Source organism: Lipophrys pholis (assembly GCF_963383615.2).
Source record: "Lipophrys pholis genome assembly, chromosome: 4".
Taxonomy (NCBI): Eukaryota; Metazoa; Chordata; class Actinopteri; order Blenniiformes; family Blenniidae; genus Lipophrys; species Lipophrys pholis.
Genome location: NC_137637.1, coordinates 26831678 through 26845030, shown reverse-complemented (window position 1 = coordinate 26845030; position 13353 = coordinate 26831678). Strand labels below are relative to the sequence as shown.

At 40.8% G+C, this 13353-nt stretch overlaps 1 protein-coding gene across 3 annotated transcripts in view; it reads right to left on the bottom strand.

Moving 5' to 3' along the window:
• eya2 (EYA transcriptional coactivator and phosphatase 2) overlaps positions 1-12557 on the bottom strand; it is a 30038-nt gene extending 17481 nt beyond the window's left edge. Inside the window, exons 1-3 of one of the 3 annotated variants that reach the window (XM_080462241.1) lie at positions 12109-12557; positions 435-499; positions 116-162 (exon numbers count right to left, since the gene is read on the bottom strand). The gene's annotated coding sequence lies outside the window, so the exon portion shown is untranslated. Of the gene's footprint in view, positions 1-115; positions 217-434; positions 500-12108 lie in introns of all 3 variants that reach the window. The other 2 variants (XM_080462242.1, XM_080462243.1) reach the window with 2 other exon arrangements.
• Positions 12558-13353: the final 796 nt, after the last annotated feature.

Below are 13353 nucleotides of genomic sequence, written 5' to 3'. Positions count from 1 at the left end.
GGATATTTCAATGTCCACCACCAAACATAAATCAGCTCACATTTGCTTACACATTGTCAAAAGGCGTAGTGCAGTTGTTCATTTGATTTTGACAAAGAAAGCCATTAAAACTTACCGGCAGGAAGTGCAGCTACTGTAGGTGCGAATGGGTACGGAGAAGCCCTGAATTGAAGCAGTGACAGGCACTGTCAGTAAAACTGTTCAATAGAAAACTGGCTGAATAGAAATGTGACAGAAAAAAAACATGTTTTCATCCTGGAAAATAAATGGAATATGAATCTCATCATCTTACAAACATGGGCCAATATACATATATATATATATGTATAAGGTCAAAAAAAAAAAATATATATATACATATATAAAAACATTTTTTAAGTATTTTTTAGCAGACTGAGTAGTTCTACTTCAGTCTTTTCACTTCTGCTCCTCACCTGCCTTTGTCTTTTGTCCTGTCACACTGCGGTTTGTCAGGTTCCTCTCAAAGTTGTCAACTCTTCTGTGGAGACAATATCAACGACACGCCGTCAGAACACAAGTATGTAGTTTACTGACACACGACGACGTGCCTCAAGCCCTGCCGCTGCAAGACAGGGTGAACTATTGTTTTGCCTGCACACTCTATGACTATTTGACAAAATAAAGAAGCATAAAGAACAAAAGCAGTGTGGTTCTTGAAGCATTTTGTTTTCCGCGACTCTGAATAGTGATTTAGAAGAACTGGATAAGTCACATTATTTCTGAAACGCTTACAAAACTCCTGCTGACTCACTTGGCGGATTAGCGCGTGTGCCATGCAAACTGTCCGGAGCTACAATGAAAATAAACCAAGAAAAACCTCCAAAATTAAACTGTGGTTCCGATCAAAAATTGCAGTGAGTGGTGAATTCACAACTCTCGGTCCAGCAGCCTTGACTCGTGTTTATGGGTGAAACAATGACAGAACAATAGGCCTTTGTTTGACAGGATGACAAGATGAGAGGGGACATGTTTCTGTGTCTTAACTTCCGAGCAGGCAGCGCAGTGATGTAGGGATTCGCACTACTGCCTCATAACAACAAGGTCGTGGGTTTGAATCTGGGTCAGGCTTCTCTGTATGGAGTTTGCACGTTCTCCCTGTGCGTGGATGGGTTCTCTGTCTGAGTCAAGCAACGTTTGATTGAGTCAGTGGGAGTAAACGTAGGAACCAAGAAGCATGGCTGCTTTTTGTTAATATGCTATTGGAGATGTGAGAATGTGATCAAATACTGGTAATATAATAGACTCTATCAACAAAAACAGATTGCTTCTAATTTACTAAACAGTGGTTGTGTAACTATGGTTTTTTAACCATGATATGACATTTATTTTATGATCTAGACCATTATTGTTGGAAGCTGAAGATGTTAGTGGACAGAAGGTCAAAAGCAGGCGGCTGATTGAGGTCAGACTGTGCAGCTGAGCATCATGCAAACAAGTTACCAGCCCATCTCAGCAAGCAAAACCGCTTGTGACCAAAAGAAAACGAGGAAGGTTAACACTGAAATATAATTCACTTCTTAATATAAGACATAAACTATGAAGAACATCGCTTTTTACTGAGCTCACTCTCACTGCTGCAGCGTATAATGATATTTTAGGCAGTCGTCGTATGAGCAGAGTTTTTTTTTCTCCATACTTTTTTTTTTTTTTTCCCTGTACAAAAAGAACAGTTCCACCTTGACCTAAACTTCATCCAACTTTAAAAAGAACACAAATACAGACCAAGAGCCAAGTCTGATCACCCAACATTAATTCTGACCTCACTAATACTTTTTTTGGCGGAAAGGGAGCGATTCCCTGTGGCCAGGTTCCCAAATAGTGTGGAAAACCTTCTTCCAGAGATTGAATGATACAGTTAGATACAAATGGATTTGATGTAAAATAGTGGTGTACTATCTGTGTGACTTGTAGGTATTGACATCATTAAAAAGTGGCAGGTATAATTATGACACATTTATTTCTTTGTACCATTATGACACAAGACAACAGGAAAAACTATTAGATTTTTTTTTTCATCTCTCTATCTGTTTCCTTCTGCCTCTTTCTGGTTCTCTCTTCGCCTTCGGGCCATTTCACTCTGGCAAAGCTGCAGCAAACTGCCTGACCTCCAACCTCGCTGACAACACAAGGACGGAGACAGATGACAGTGGTGAATTATAGGGTCAACGGGGTCTTACAGCAGCAGAAACATATAGGTCGTTGAGAAGAAAAAGGAAAAAACAAACAAAAAAAACCCTATAGAGACAAATATGAAAGAGTGACCGTAATCAAGCTGGAGGTCAATCACAGTATCCCCTGTGTTGTTTTCATATTCTTAACAACAGCTTTTTTTGACACGGGAAAGCAGAGAAAAACAAATCTCGTGTTACAACATGTCATCTCCCCCTAATGCGGCTGCCCTTCTGCCTTTTAAAACACCAAAGACAGCGTGCAGTGTTTTTTGAATAAATAAATGCATTTTCATATGCATGAAGCCGCAGAAGTTCCCCTGCAGGTTTGAATCATTGACCTCATAAACAAACAGCATGCAGACTTTTAATGTGACACGACGAGTTCCGATATGTTTTGTTTTTTAATCAGAAAAGAAAAAGCTTTGACTTTCATTTCAACCAGTGCGGTAAAATGAAACGAAATGCGTGTCTTTGGATGAAGGCAGGAAATGAGAGCGGCCTTGTAAAACCATGTGTACAAAGAGAGAACATGCAACCTCCGCACAAAATCCCTCCAAGGCCCAACCTGGACCTGAACCAAGGATTATCTCGCAAGACAGCAAACCACTGTATGACTGTGCAGCCATATTTCAAACATCCAGCTCTTAAAAATTACAATGAATACAAAAGCTTCACTGAGTTTACACATGAATATCATATGGCTGATCACAAAGGGTGCACTGTGCTGACCGCTACACCACAGTAAATGTCATGGAGGACCCATGTTGGGCTTTAAATTGTGATTATTTACATTGTACTAAAACTTAATCTGAGATTCTGACTTCTGATATAAGTGTAAATGTGTGCCTGTTTTGCTATCCAAGGAGGTCTTTCACTTCAGAAATGAAGCTTAACCTCAGTTTAAGTCCCTTGCAGCCATCGGGGACCCTGATTTGACCTTTATTACAGCCGAATGTAAAGCTCCAGAGGATGACACTGATCCTGCAGCACTGAAGAAAAATAAGGAAAGGGCCTTTTTTCTTTGCATTTCCTAGTACTTCCCATGGATCAAAAGCAAAACTGACGCCTGTTCAGAGTCCTCTTGACTTCGGCTGCAGTGGGCCTGTGTACACACATATGCATGTACCCGCAAACAAAAACATTGATAGCAAAGTCACTTCCCGGTTCAGGGCGAGGCCTGGGAGGAGGGCGCCCGAGGCCATGGGAACTCCAGGACACCGGAGGGAAGATGAGCGGAGCTCAACAGAGATGTGGAGGGCCGAGGGCTGAAACTGAAGCTTAAACAAACTCAGCAGGGCCACAGGGGGCTTCAAGGCCACAAGGCCAGTCCCACCAGCTTCACCTGGGTCCCAGGGTTCTGCTGGACCGCCGCTTCTTTCACGGATATCAGATTCTAGCCTTTGTACTGTGTATTGTGCTTCAAGTTGAAATGGTATTCGATGCACTTAAAGGGAATATGCAGATATACCTGCTTAAACTGCTGGGGGAAGAAAACATAACGGAGGCATTCGGCTAAAACTTCATGGAAAATAAAGCTTATTCAATAGGTCGTCATGTTCAAAAATCTAGTTCAGAAGAATAACTTCAGACTTGTTTTTATTTGTGGCAGACTTTGACTTGATATATCTACTACTATGATAAGTATCAAATCTCACCTTAAATGCATGATGATACTGTGTGGACGTTTTCTCGGGTATCTACTACGAAATGAATCAATATGCGGCTCAGTAAGACAGTGGATAAAATGTAAAGACACGACTGGGTTTACAAAACCAACAAGAAAGGATTACATGATTTTTTGACACTTCTGTTTCTGTATCACTAGGAAAACTTCCATATATATATCATAAAGATGAAACGCAAGCTGTTTTCATTCATTAAAATACAGTTTATTCGAATTGAAGCACAGTCACCTCCGAGCGCTCAACACGCAATTTACTCAATATCGGTAATATTGGAGAGGGAAATGTCCTTTAAACTGCAAGAAAATGAAAAGCAGACCTGGAGGCGGTGGTAGGGGTTTGAGGGGAAAAGAATAAGGAAGAGAGAAACAATCTAAAAACTACAAATTTTCTGTCTGCTATAACCTTTTAATAACTAAAATAATAGGACTCAACTGAGCATGTCTGGTTAAATATTATTCCACTTGAACTGTTAAAGTGTTTGCAGGTACGTTCAGTTGGCAGCTGACGCGCCACTTATCAGTCTTTATGTACATTGTCAGACGCGGTTGACTGAATTTGCAACAGTTGGTTGAATTTCTTGTTAAGGGTGTGTGAAAAGATATTAGCTCTGTTTGCAGAGTCAATGTGTGTGTGTTGTGTCAGTGACTGTCTGGCTGCTGATGGCACATATCAGAGTCCGATTACACGCTGTGGTGGCTGCCTGATCGTCCGACACGCATTGACACACGGTGGTTTGGGATTAAAAAAAGGTAACTGGCTGGTCTGTAATCGTGCCATATGGGACCCCACCTGGAGCCTTCGATTTGGCCGGTCTGCATAAGTGCCTGAGGGGAAAATGGGGGGGGGGGGGGGGGGGGGGGGTTGATTCACTGTCTCAAACAAACCTCTCTCTCAGTTGCAGATAAAAGACAAGAACAATGGCTCACTATCAGCGTTTGTGTGCCACAGCCAGAGTTTTCATGGTGGATATGTGTGCCATCTGCCAGATATACTGCCCTCTGCAACCATTTGTGACACAAAACTGACCAACAGGAAAGACTCCACTAATTAGAGAAATAAGCTCTCCCCACTTTACTCCTTCGTATGATAATTAAACCAACTGCAGGTGTAAGTAGATATAAAACATGTACAACAGACCAATACAAAATGACTTCAGAAAAATGTAAGAATCGTGTTCTAATTCGTTCATCTATGGAAAAAAAAGGCGAAACACATCTGTCATGATGTGCCTGGAAACAATAGAACAATTAAAGACTTTTAAAGCCATTGTATCTCAATGACTAGTGTTTATTTTTATAATACTGTAAAGATAAAGAAAAATCCCCCCAAAAAGGTCTTATTTATATGATGAAATTGTACAGCCAAAAAAAAAGTAGATTAGTCATAATCTGTTAAGCCAAGTTGATGAATTCTAAAAAGTTCCTCAAACAAAAAAAAACCCTATATTCTCTGCTTAATATTAACTGTTAACAACACCGGGATGAATGAAATGAAAATAAACCTTTTGTTTGAGAGCATCAGAAATGCTGTTATCAAAATACAATTTACTACTACAATACACAAATTACTTTAAAGATGTAGAAACCACTGTTGTCACAGTCTGTATTGTTGCTGAAAAGCTATCCGGTTATGTGATCTGCTGTTTCCTGGACATGGAGCGAATAAGAAACTCGGCGGGAAAGATTTGTGGAGATTCTGGAATGGATTCTGGAAATAAATACAACAGAGGACACGTAAAGACTGATCTAACAATCGAGAGCGCTGGTTTTATTCTGGATCATGTGCTGCAAACAACACTAAGAAGGACTCTATAAGAGGAAGCCACTAAGTATGTTTTTTTCCCCTAGTATTGTAGGGAAAATAGTACAATGGGGGAAAAAGGGGCAAAGTACTTCTCACAGAAATGAAGCTTAGCAGACAGTTTCTAGACTAGGAAAGTATCCTTATTTGCAAAAGTACAGCCGACATACCGTAAAACATTGTCAAGGTTGTATCATGTTGTCGAGCTGCTTCATTTAATGGAGGACTAGAAGATATCAAAGGTGAGATGGAAACTATAGGCTACACATATTTTGTAATATAGTGCACAAGATGAAGGTTTTGTGTCTTGAAGCTCGGGGGAAAGGAAGGTGATAAGAGTCCTGCGAAGTTGACTCATCCTAGAAACATTTGTTCCAGCCAAAATCTTCTATTGCAGATATGAGTAATGGAAACTGTATATATATATATATTATCAGAAAACAAGTGTAAAACACTTCTTGAATACTATGAAAAAAAAATATCAAGAGGCTATCATCACTGATCTTTCTAATGACCTTGAAAAATGTGTTAAAATATGGTTATAAAAGCCAGAACAGTTTGTTTTGACTTATGTATACTACTGGGAATATGCTGACTGAAAGCCAAATCCTTTAAAGCTTCAGTCTTCAAATAATACATTTTACAACCATCATCCCTATGCCAGGTCTGATCCATCACCTCTGTTCCACTGTTGGTTGTTAGTCTGGTAAAAGTTTTCAAATGAAAAGGTTGGGTCTGTCGGTAAAAAGAGACAAAGAAAAAGAGTAAATCCACCAATTGAATATGATAGTTTTTCTTTGTTCTTAAAACAATATTTATTTTTGACTGATTATTATAGCTTCACTGAGGTACACAAAATGTCTCAAAAACGGCCCAGACTAGTGATCAAGACTTGAATAAACATGGCTATCAATAAGAAAGACAGTTGTAAGATATTGTCTGTGATGGGTTAAGGATGAAGGAAACCAGGTATAGTCTAGTTAAGGTTTAATTTTCTCGCTCATGTGCTCCAATGTACTTTAATACAAAAGACTTTCCCTGACAAGGTAAAATGATATTTGTGGCCATCCACAGAGAACCGTACCCATCAGCAGAAAGTCCCGAACAATAGTGAGTTTACATCTGACAGTGTGAAAATTAAAAGAACATGTTGATGCTGACCCCCACATACAAAACTCTGACGTTTGCTGAGAAGGTGAGAAGCAAAAAAAAAACGCAGGTGTAAGATTTTCCCATGCTGGATCCCGATTCCTCTTATCATCTCAATCAGGTCTTCTGCTGCGTGCACGCAAACATTCCCAGCGTCTACTGACTGCGCCGCCTTGTTTACTGCATCAACCAGAAATGAGGACAGTTGAGCAACCAGTTTACGAGCGAAGCACGGAGCTATTCACTTTGTGAACAGGTTCAACTCAGACTCAGCAACTTACAAGCACACGCGCGCACACACACACGCACACGCACACGCACACACACACAAACACAGTCCCACCTGGCTAGTATTGCTGCCACTCTTTCACCCTGTTCCTGCTACTTCTTTTAAATAAAAATGAATGAACAGTGGAGCTATGTAATGACAGATACAAAGCTCCTTTGAGAGAAACAGAAGTCATTCGACGAGAGGCTCCAATTAATCTCTGGCAGCAGTGAACCTGTTGTCGACTCCGTCTGCACCCTGTAACTTTACCTCCCGGACATGGTGGCCTTTTCTTTTCACTTGACCAGCTCTTGCAACAAATCTGCTTAAATGCCAAGAACCCCACTCCCCTCCTCCCCTCCCCCCACTCCCCCCCGCCCCCCCATCCAAGTAATTAAAAACCACTTTATTTGACAATGCCAGTGTCTTTCCCTCCCTGTTTCTCCAGAACACACATTTTTCTCCTTTTAAGCTCAACTCTCAAGAATGCCGCGTTGCTTTTCCTGCTTCTCAAATCACCCCTTTTCTTCATTTGGGTTCACTGCCTGTGTCCGAAGCCGAACGCTCATAATACCCCTAATAATTCCTCTCCTAATATTGCTAAATCCGAGGAGGACCACCTACCCCCCAAAGGCCCAGACTCTGTCTCCCCCAGAACCAGTGCCCCGGGACGGGGGTCAGAGTGAGGGACAGCTGGCAGACCTCCCAGCAGCCTGGAGGAGTGGGTGTGGGGTTGGAGGACTGGGCTGACCCCTGTCAGATGGTGGTCTGGCTCCCAGGTAAAAAACATCTGGTCCAATGATGGGAGGGTGGTCGTGCGTGTGCACGCACTTTCAGAAGTCACACACGCCTGACTGCATGAGTGCTCCTGCCTCCTCTAATGAACACACACACACGCACACGCACACGCGCACACACACACACACACACACACACACACACACACACACACACACACACACACACACACACACACACACACACACGCACACGCACGTTTTCATCATTTGTGGGGAATTTGCATTAACTTACTACTGCATACTCACTGCTAACATTAACACAGTTGGTTGTGTGAACATCAATTTTATCTCTGAGGTTGAGAAAAGTCTCTCTAGGATTTAGGTATACACACACAATTCTTTACACTTCACTGACTTCACAATAAACCCTAAAGTATATCCTCCAACTCAATCCTACTGAATCTATAAAGAGAACAAGGTCAGTCCCCATAATGTAAACACAATCCGGTTGCATCCACAGTACACACACATATTTCTACACACACACACACACACGGACTTGCTGCTTTATTAGTCATTAGCACAAAAAGGTTTGCCCTCGATCAGCCTGCTTAACACATAATGGCGAGCGGCCGCACGGGTTGCTAACAGCTGGTCAGAGAGAACTCGCTGGTAGCTGAAGCTCACAGCCGCTATAGAAGCACTGCGGTCCAATTACATCTTTACTAGTAGATTTATTGTGTGAGAAAAGAAAAAAAAAAACAACCAAGGTATAAGAGCTGTGAAAGCATGACAACTAAAGAGATGTTATCACATGCAAGTAGGGACTGTCTAACAGAGAAAATGAAAACAATAGTTAACTCAAAACGTGCAAAAAAGACAAAAATGTCCAGCCTATCTAAATCTCCACAAGCATTAGGGAATGATAAAATTCTTTCAGTGGAAAATACCACAAATCACGAAGTGAAAAAAAAAAAAAATCATAATCATCACTGCACGCTATGTTGCGATGTGTGTGGCTTTTCGCTTCTCTGAATGAGATAAGGAGAGCGGAGATAGCCGGAGAGACAGCTGCTGTCTGCTGACAGTCGAGGGCTTATTACACGCACACACACACACACACACACACACACACACACACACACACACACACACACACACACACACACACACACACACACACACACACACACACACACACACACACACAGAGACCTATGCACAAATCACCACACAGTCTCCTCGGGAGTTTTCTGGGACTTAAGGGAATTAGAAAAGGGAGGGAAGGGCAGGAGAGGGGAAGACATTTAGGAGGAAGCTTGATAACTCTTGAGCCTCAAATTGTTTCAGGGGCAACACATAATCCAATGGAGAGACTGGCATTTGTACACAGTGAGGAGAATGTGCAGTTTTGTACAAACGCTTCCAACACGCGTGTAAAATTTTCTATAAGAAAACCAACCGGGGAGCTCAAGCCTCTACTACATATACGTGCAGACTAAATTGTAACCAAATACAAAGAGTAAACTTAAGAAAACACACTGTGTGGAACACAGAGAGAGAGATATTAGTTATTGGTGTTAAGGATTTAATCAGAATTTTTCTTGAGAATTTCACTTTTCGTAAATCAACCATCACTGTCAAAAGGGTTTACACACACAGGCAGACATTATTAGGAAAAAGGAGAATAGATACAGTATCTGTTTTAACTAAAACCCCAATCCAAAACCAAAAAGTGTTTCAAAATGTGTTTTTTTTTATTAAATATATATTCAATAACAGTATTGCATCAGTCAGTGTTTTTTTCTCATTACCAAAACCAGGACAGACTAATATATGACAGCACTTGTCACCTCTTTGTCTTGTCAAACAAGTCCAAAGTGTTGTAGCATGTAAGTATTTCCTCTTTGAGACGGGGAGACGATAATTAACACGCCTATACACAGACCAGCCTAAATCTGTGTGGGACGACGAGTGAAGACACAGACGCTCTGTCAATAAATACAATAGCGTCTATGTCGCGAGAAATGACAGACTGAAACTATTTTTCGGCGTAATAATGACTCCACAGCCGCGAGCAACAAGAGACGCATTGAGCAAGAAGCTTTTACTTTTGAGGTGATTTCACAATGCAGAGGTGTGCTGGAAATACGGCTTTGGGTCAAAATGACAGTTCAGCTGTAACCTTAAATTCAAGTCAACAGATTGACTCCCAGAGGGAGAGAGGGGGAGAGAGAGAGAGAGAGGGAGAGAGAGAGAGAGGAGAGAGAAGGTAACACATGCACAGAAGCTAAAAGACATCAAGAGCCGTGCAGCTGCGACGAAATATAATAAAATTGGAGCAGATAAAGTCAGGAAGAGCAGCGCTTCCTATGAAAATATTTATCATTCCAGAAACGTTTGGCTACAGAAGGGTTTGGAATTAATTTGTGTTTTCTTAAGAGGGGGGTGCCTCGCGCTACAGGATGGGGAATTCTCCACAACCCAGGAGTTTTTTTTTGGGGGGTGGGGGGTGGATGTGGGGTGGGGGGGGACTGTTGTTTATTCACAATTTATTAGGGCGAGTAATAAGAACCATGAAGGCTGAGGAGTGAGTAGGTAGAAATACTGAGAGAGTCTCAGGTCAGCTGTGGAGAGCGATCCTAGAACGGGGGCCTAATGTTTTTAGGTGGACGAACCACAGTGTTAAATCAAACACGCTCCAGTACACACCTTTTGCTATGTGGAGTGAGAAACTCTGTCAGACCCCTGGATGTTATTTGTGAGAGGTACAAAAAACAACAAAAAAAACCAAACAGCTATATCAGAAGATTTTGCAGGGATTTACAATCCGTCAAGGATCTGAATCTGATACAGCAACGATCTAAAATAAGAGTCCCTCACCGACTGGCCAGTACCTCTCCAGGTTTGTTTCAAATGTAATTGATGCTGACAAGGCGAGACATGTCCAGTTATTACTCAAAAATCTGAAAAGTGGACTGACAGTTCGGAGATCTGGTGCAAGCAAAAAAAAACAACCCATTCTCTATACATAAATGTGGCTGGTTATTCAAGATGGTTAAAAGTAATAAAAGTTAATATTAGAAGATGTGTAGCAATTAAAACTAGTTTTAAATTATTTTAAAACTCAATAATGAATTACCACACATTTGGAAATCCTACAAACAAATAAAAGCAAGATTGTGAAAACCGACACAAATATGCAGTGTCAAAATTTATTTGGTTAAAGTGTATATATTTACAAGGTCCCTTTAAATGCCAAAGAGCCCCATTAATAATTGCTCCCCTAACTGTGTAGCTGATAGAAATGTTTAAATGAGATTTAAATGGCTGGCAAAACACAGGGAGCCACTGCTTAGTCTGGAGCCATGAAGGGGTCCTTGAGAAATATGAATACCTGCCTTTGAAAAATGCTTAGCGAGGCTCCCCTAATTTAGGTAATGAGGGTCCCTGCGTGACTGCTGAAGGGGTGTCAGTGATTTTGGTGTAATCTTCTGTACTTAAGCCCTGGGGGAAAAAAAATAGTGTTGCATGGATTCAACCAGCACCAAGAAAAACAAAGGGGCTCAATCTAACTAGAAGGCAGCTCACACACGTCTACCACAGATAGTCCAGGGAGACAAAAAATAATCACTTATATGACTGTGCATGTTTACCTTTTTTCTGCTCCTGTAAATCACTCACTCAAATGAAAAGAAAATGTTCTGACAATTTTCAAAATACAATAAAAACCTTTGTTTTCTTTTTTTTTTTTTTTAAGTCAAATGTTTCAGCCTTTATCATAAACGCCATAAACGTGATATTAATCAAGATGTATGTCTGAATTTTATATATATATGTTTATATATATATATATATGTGTGTGTGTGTGTGTACATGTATATTTGTACATATATATTAGATGTACAATTACCCAATTACCTCAGAAACGATCAAAAGAGAGAAAATAAATAATAATAATAATAATAATAATAATAATAATAATAATAATAATAGTCATAGTAATAATAATAATAATAATAATAATTATTATTATTATTATTATCATTATTATTGTTATTATTATTATTATACTTTGTTAAAGAGATCAACTTTTAATATTGATTTTGTTTTTAGGACAACTACATTGGTTTGTTACTGATCAGAATAAGCCGAATTACTTTCGATAGTATATTCCCGGAGACGGTGTATTTATCTAAAACCACCAAAAGACGTACAAGATGAATAATCAGCGGCAACGTCCTCCTCTGATGAATTGATATGAAGTCACTCACCATAATTCAGGAAAAAGTCCGATCATCAGTCAGATAGTCGGCTCTCCATGCCCAGAGGAGGCCGTGCGGACTGAGACGTCCCGGCAGAATCCGAGCTGAAATGAGCGCTCCTGAGAGGTCGTAGCTCCTGGAGGAGGAGGAGGAGGATGAAGAGGAGGAGGAGGAGGAGAAGGAGGAGGAAGGAGAAGCTCCGGGTGACAGCTCTCTGCACACACTCGCTCTCACATCGATCTCCCTTCTGTTCCTGTGCAGCTTCAGGAGCGTGTTTGCGTTCCCGGCGGTGGGGAAGTGATGTTAAGTAAACGAGCGAAGATTCCTGGTTCCTCCTCCTGAGAGGGGCGCGCGCACACGGCCCGAACACGTGTGTTTGTGTTTGTGCGTGCGTGCGTGCGCGCCTCCCCCCCCTCCTCTTATAGCAGCCCTCCTCTGCAGAAGAATGGCTTCACTCCTCTTTCTGCGTTTTAAAGTCTTTGTTTGGTCAAGAGCTTTTCTACACATTTGTTTACACACCGACCCTCAAAGTATCGAGAGTCTCTCTGCACCCCAGATGTGAACATTTCTTTGTGAGTAAATAACTTCAGGTTATCTCGTCGTGTCAGGACTTTGCTTTATTCAATGTGAATGTGGTCAATCTCTGGGGAATATAATTTGAAATATACACTTAAAAACAACAACAACCTGTGCTTCACTTGCATCAACTATTTTCCTCTTTTAAGACACAGTGTTAAAGTAGGAAGCTGAGCATAATGCCTAAATTATAAAATGTGAATTTACAGTTTCAAATAATATATGATTTTGATTTTTTTAAGCCACTCTCGGTCTCTATAGACTGAAGGTTTTAATTTTCTCTCAATGTCGTTTCTAAGCATTTTGTGACTCATGCCTGTGTAAATGTGATCATCCTGCCAGGCTTAATTCCAGTCAGCTTCAAATGTGCTTAATGGACCGTCTTCATATTTGGGATTTATCTCTTGGGGGTCAAATGTGGCCTTGTTGGGCGGCCAGCGACCCATGTGTTATGTAAAGCATTGTACATTGTCCTTCTTTTAGTCTGTAAATATCACAGCACTGTAATGATCATCCTATCTGTGATCATCCTGGCCTTCTGTGACACAAGCGCGGATAAAACAGATGTACATTAAGTGGGATGATTATGTGTTAGTCTACACATATTCATATGGCACACAAATGTCACAGAGATCACTTTATAAAATCCGATATAAAGTTTCTGAGCTGTAATAACTC